At 36.6% G+C, this 6446-nt stretch overlaps 1 pseudogene; it reads right to left on the bottom strand.

Moving 5' to 3' along the window:
* Window positions 1–233: 233 nt before the first annotated feature.
* LOC149242327 (calcium-binding protein KIC pseudogene) lies at window positions 234–581 on the bottom strand (annotated as a pseudogene).
* Window positions 582–6446: the final 5865 nt, after the last annotated feature.

Raw genomic sequence — 6446 nt, 5'->3', positions numbered from 1 at the left:
ATTAATAAATTAAATAATTATGTAAAATTCACAAATCTAGACAATGGAATTTTTTAAAAATAATGAATATCAAAATAAGTCAATAAAATTCATTTAGAAACAAAAGTCCTCCTCCCCATCCATAGTTTATGAATCAAATCTGTTATGTTGATCTGCAACCCAGATGGCTCAACCAGATCCGTTACAGAGCTGAATTCATTTTCTACAATAACCAGAATTAAGAAGTAAATGTATTATTTTTCAGCTAAGATTTCCTCCAAATCATTTTCCATGTCGTTGTTCAGCCATTTATAGGCTTCATCCATGAACGAAGGGCTCAATCTGATCATCAGAACGCAGAATTCATGTTCATTCAGAACCCCATCGCCGTCCAAATCCCCCTCCTGCATCATCGCCCGCAGCTCTGAATCTGTCAGGGAATCCAACCCTAACAGACCTGAATTCCTCTTCAAGCTCTCCAAAGTTATCAGGCCCAGCCGTGGATCTGCCAGAAGACGGAACCCGTTACAAAGCTCCGCCATGAATTCGCGCTCTCCCAAATTTTGCGCCATAATTGGCAGGAAATCCTCGAATTCCGTCATTATTGTGAATGCCGAAACCCTAATCGAAACCCTCAATTGTGTCTTCAACGCAGGCAAAGGGGATTAAAGCTTTAACTGTTGTGAAATAGGGAGGGTTTGCCGTATTAATATAGCCTCCATAGCCGGCCTGCGAGAAGACCAGGTACCGCTAGCCGGCCTGCGAGAAGACCAGGTACCGCGACCCGGCCATGAATTGTGTTCCTGAAGAAATAGTTAGGAAATTGCATGTCCAGAGTTGTCATCTGGTAGTCTTAAAGACCAAGTTGTTTGCAGGGGAATTGGTTTTTCAATTGTGACCACAAGGTTGGGACTTTCGGTGAAGCCGCCACTCGTTGGTTGGATCCGATGACCGTCCAGTGGGGCACATAATTTGAGCTCCGGTCCCAAGAAGGTGGAGCTGGAATGGTTAGGATGAGTCAACGGATGAGCATGGAGACTCTGTGCCAAACCAGAATTCAAATGAAATTCCAACCAAAAAAGAGAGGAGGGTTAATTCAGAATGAAACTTCCAGAAGAAGAAGAGAGACGTGTTAGGGACAAATTTGAAGTACGGTAAAAATGGTCTGTGATGCAGCAGAAGGTGATGGTCAGTGACCTCATTTTTTGGAAGAGATAAAACCCTATCTTGAATCAAGACCGGTTAAACTAAGTTTTATTATAAAGCCGTAGTCTAACTAGCGGGAGGAGATTTTTGTAAATTTAAGTTATAGTTGTTAAACTTCAAAATTTTAGGTGTCCTAGATTTTTTTGACGATGGTGAATCTATTTCCACCATAAAAATACAATTCAAACATTGTGACTCCTATTATAAATTATTAGTTACAAAAATGACAATCATAAAAATAAAATTAATTTATAAAGATTACATTAAAAATCGCTTATAAATAATTATATAGTTAATTATATTAATTAATTAGTGGTTAATTTTTTTTGGTGAAATTATTGTTGGTTTGGTTAGTTTAATTAAAAATTTCCTTTTATATTATTTACTATTTTAATCATGATGATTTGGTTGACATTTCAAATTATCTAATGTGGTTCATCCTCACGACAAATGTGAAAAAATCAATCTTTCCAAATGATTAAATAGAAGAGATGCATCTGGGTCCAAAGTTAGCGGTTATGGACTAGCCATTAGAAAATTAGTCACTAGGAATTGGCCGTAAAAATATAAATTTTTTATTAATTTAATTTTTTTTTATACATATTAAAATAATCTAAAGTCAAAACTAGAATAATTACATATTTAAAAAAGGGGAGGAATTGTTAGTAATATGTCCACAAATCGTCATGATGTTATTAATCCTAAAGACAATCTCTCATTATCATTATGGATCACAAAAGTCTAAGATCTAACAAAAGTTATCTTTTCTACTTAAATCCAAACCACTTCGTGATATGCTTTTTTGTTTGTTTCTTTATTGATTTTTTTCGCACTTCCTCTCTTTTCTAGAATAGTATTTTAGGTAAGTTTAATGGTTACACTTTTAGTAATCCAACATAGCAAAGAGATCGAGTGAGAGCCAATAATATCTATGGTTACAATTTTGACAACCTAACCTATTCATGGTTACAATTTTAACAACCTAATTCAATTAAGGGATGTGACCTTATGACCACTCACATTTAATTCAAAACACAACATCTTGAACCAACCACTAAACTATGATATTATCTTTTTATATCCTTATTAATTTACAATTATTATGTTAGTGCATAGCAGTGACATCCAGTTTCCTCTTGGAGGTATTTCTTATGTCCGTACGAAAAATCAAAGGAGATATTTTTTGTTTGGGCTAATGTTAACATTAGCCTTTTAGAGAGCCAACATCTTGTGTTCTTGTTCTTATGTTTTTGGTAGTAGTTTGATGAAGTACAAACACATGCATTAATAAGAAGAAGAATATTAAGCTAACAAGGAAAAGTGAAAAGACTCCACAAATTGTTATCAAGTCAAGAAGAATCACACCACACCTAATTGCCCTAGATTCTTCAACATGGTATCAGAGCTAAGGTGACACATCAAGGAAAGGGAAACTCAAGAACACTTATCAACGAAAGACATCTACAAGGTTGAAGCATCAAGCCTAGAAGTCTCAATCACTTTAAGGACAAGAAGGTCTCCATTCCATCATTCATCAAGGAAGTCTACATAGTAAGAAGAAAAGCCTTACATAAAGGCACCTACAAAGAAGATCAGATCAAAGCAAGACCTACATCAAGCTACAAGTCATCAAGCAAGTCCACTTGGAAGGAAGCAAGGCAACTTGAAGAGCATCAAGATCCAAGGAAGGCAAGCCATCAAGTTTTCAAGGAGGAAGAAAATCCATTACATCTAAAAAATCTATCAAGTAAATATATGTCCCCTTCTGAATATACATCAATATCTTTTTTCAAGGAAAGAAACAAATTGGTAGGTACCAATAACTTTCTTGCATGAAAGAAGAGGATTGGTCTACTTCTCAAGGAGAATGAACTTCTATAACATATCAAAGGGAATATCACTATACATGTTAAGGAAAAAACTCAAGCCTTAGCTAAGTACAATAAGGATGAGACAAGAGCACAAAGGGTTCTAATAGAATCAATCAAAGACTCTCTCATTCCTTATGTCTCCAAAATTGAGACATCAAAAGAAATTTATGATAAGCTAATAGAGTTATTCTCGGTCTCCACAGCCGGAGAAGTGATATCTCTAAGGAATAAATTGTACAAGATGAAGATATCAAAGGAAGGAGTAGCTCCCTACTTTATGAAGATCTCTGAGATGAGAGATCAACTTCAAGAGCTTGGGGAAGTCATGTCTGATAGAGAAATGAAAACTGTAGTACTCAATACTCTACCTGAGGATTGGGGCAACTTCACATCTAGCATATATGCCAAGAAGGAAGCAACCACACTCAGTGAAATTTGGTCTCTATGCAAAACAGAGGAAACAAGACTCAAAGCAAAGGAAGATGTGGGATCAAAGGAGAAAGCAGTTGCTACCATGGCCAAGAGAAAGGAAAAAATTGGCAAATTTGGTCCACGAAGAACAAACAACAAAGACATGTCCAAAATCCAATGTTATGGATGCCAAGAATATGGACACTACAAAAGGAATTGTCCTAAGCTTAAGAAGGACAACAACAACAAAAGAAAGAGGGAAGAAGCTCACATGGCTCAAGAGGTGAAAGAAGAAGAAAATAAGCAAAAGAAGGAAGATCCTCTAGATCTCTACTATGACTAAGTCAAACTCTTTACTTCAAGTCTTCTTTCAAGGTTTTGAGTAGGATAGGAGCATGTAGGAATAACATAAAAATTGCATGGCCAGAAACATCTTCTAGAATCTAGAAGCATGAAGTACATAAAGGTCTAGACACTCATGAAGAAGTAGCATTTATAATGAGAATAAAAATGCATGGTTAAAAATATCTTCTAGAATATGGGAGCATGGTAGATATAGCTCAAAATATTGATATAGAAGGAGCATACCTAGTATAGGACCTCATCCACGATGAAAGAAAATTGATCATGATTAAGAATCTTAGAAGACCTCCATCATCAAAGGAAAAAAAATATTTGCAAGGCAAGGTTCTTTAAGATCCTATGATGGAACCTTCAAAAGAAGGTTCATGAACCAAATCAAATGTCTCACTGGGAATCCCATTCATAGGATTCAAGAAAAGGATGATATGTAGGCAAGCTAAGATGAAGCAAGAAGGGCCACACCAAGGACAACCAAATGAAACTAAGATGATCAAAGGAGAATCAAGATGAGGTATGTATGCATTAAAGTTTAGTCATGTTATAATTTGTATATTATTGAGTCATGGGGATATTTCTATAACATGATAAAATATGAAAGAATCTCTTTCACCAAGGGCATGCTCAAAGGCATGTGCTACATTGCAACAAAGGTCAACAAAAGGATATGCTCACATAAGGAGTATAATATTGCTTACTAAAAAGAAAGAAGAAATGCTGACTAGTCCAGCACGCAAGCAATGAAAAAGTGCTCTCACAAGGAACATACGGTGGTTGACCAATCTATCTAATAAGAAGCGAATGAAGAAAGAGATCAAGCATGTGAAGAACACCATGATCACCAGTTATCACTATCTGACAAGATACTTTGAAGATATCTCCTGAAAGAAGGCAGGACAACTCTAACAAAGGAAGGAAGGACCCTTGACACCTATGAAGGCCTTGGAGATATAGAAGATGCGGATAATTGATTCTACTCTACGAAGATGTCATGATGAAGACGCCATCCAACAAAATAAAAAGCAATGTTGAAGCAATATCAGGCTGAAGTCATGATGGGCTACTACGTCGAAGCATGTAAACAAGCAAGTACATCGAAGAATCCATGAGAAGAGTATTCCGAAGCATAAACAGATGACAAATGAGTATCCAGATGATGAGAAAACTTTATGTATGGTAATAAAGCAACTTTCCACGAAGGAAGCAATGACATGACAAACCAGGAAGAAAAGTGATCAATGGATGGTGCCCTACCTAGAAGAAGTTCAAACAAAGACTTCATGACATTAAAGAAAGGAAATAGATCAATCAGCTGAAGGACCCAAGAAGAAGAAGTTGTTGTTGAATGAAAGAGTTCCTAGTTAAGAGGGAGCTTTGACAGGTTCCTGATCAAGAGGGAGTTTTGGATCACTCCTAATAAAAAAGGAGTGACATTTGTGTTTTTCCATCTCATGGGTCATGCACTATACCAGGATTAACAACCGTAAGTCTAGATGAAGTCCATGAATGGAAATGTAGGCACGTGATAGACACACCATTTTTGTCTTCACTTGGAAGAAAGAATGGGAGGATTAGGTAATCATCTGGCATCCGACACTCTTTGAGGATGTGTAGGGCATCCAAGACAAGAGTAGGCAAGAGGAATGATATTCTTTGAGGGTTTGGAACCCAAGATAAGAATAGAAGTTCATACTCAGAGAACACCTGGGTGTGTATGTACCTTGAGAGACAATGATGAAGGTGTCTATAAATCATTGGTCTAGTCAGCATTGTAGATCATGATCTCATGAAGAGATGGAGTTCTTAGTCAAGGCCTTGCCCTATGACAATGCTAATTTATATGATGCTATAACAAATGGATTGCAAATCTGGTTTCCCTTATGTGAATTCTTCAAGATTGAAACATAGCCAAATGCCTTGTAATGTTGTATGAATGCCTCCCTAGTTAAGAGGGAGTGTTGAAGGAAATGTAACTAGGTTCGGCCTTCATATATGTACTTTTGATATTTGTATTTATTCAAGAAAAGAAATATTATTTTTAAAATATATGTCAATGAATTTCTTTCTCATTGACATAGGTCTAGCAAGAGTTAAAGTGCTATAGGTGAGTCAAATAGTCAAAAGAAAATATTGAAAACCTTAAGAACATGTTGCATCATGTATATGTTTGTATAGAAGTCAAAGAACTCTCCTCCAAGAAAAATCAAGTCTCCTCCAAAGCAAAGGCACCATCAAAGAGTATCCTCCAAGGATGTGACACCACCAAAGAAGCCATCTGAAGTAAGACAGCAAGTTGGCCTTCTAGTCGGTCTGAAGGGAGGGACAAACCTCTATATATAGAGGTTGTCCACTCCACTATAACGTAGTTCATTCTCTTTGAAATCAACGAAGGTAGAAGGTCAGATAAAGGGTTGTTGAAGGATGAAAGAAGAGTCTCCAAGGGTAGCGAAGAAGGAGAAGTCATCACCAAATGGTTAAGGATTGTTTCTAGGGTAAAACATAGTCACACATGCGAAAAAGGAAGGGTATTCCTATAGCTAGAACAATAGCAAATTACAATCAACACTTATCATCATTTGGGCTAAGAACATAGGCCTAAAGGATCTCGCACTCAAGCGA

This window comes from Pinus tabuliformis, chromosome 8, assembly GCF_031772625.1.
Source record: "Pinus tabuliformis cultivar Carrire ecotype Pingquan chromosome 8, CPIR1, whole genome shotgun sequence".
NCBI lineage: Eukaryota > Viridiplantae > Streptophyta > Pinopsida > Pinales > Pinaceae > Pinus > Pinus tabuliformis.
This window is presented reverse-complemented; position numbering and strand designations above follow the sequence as displayed.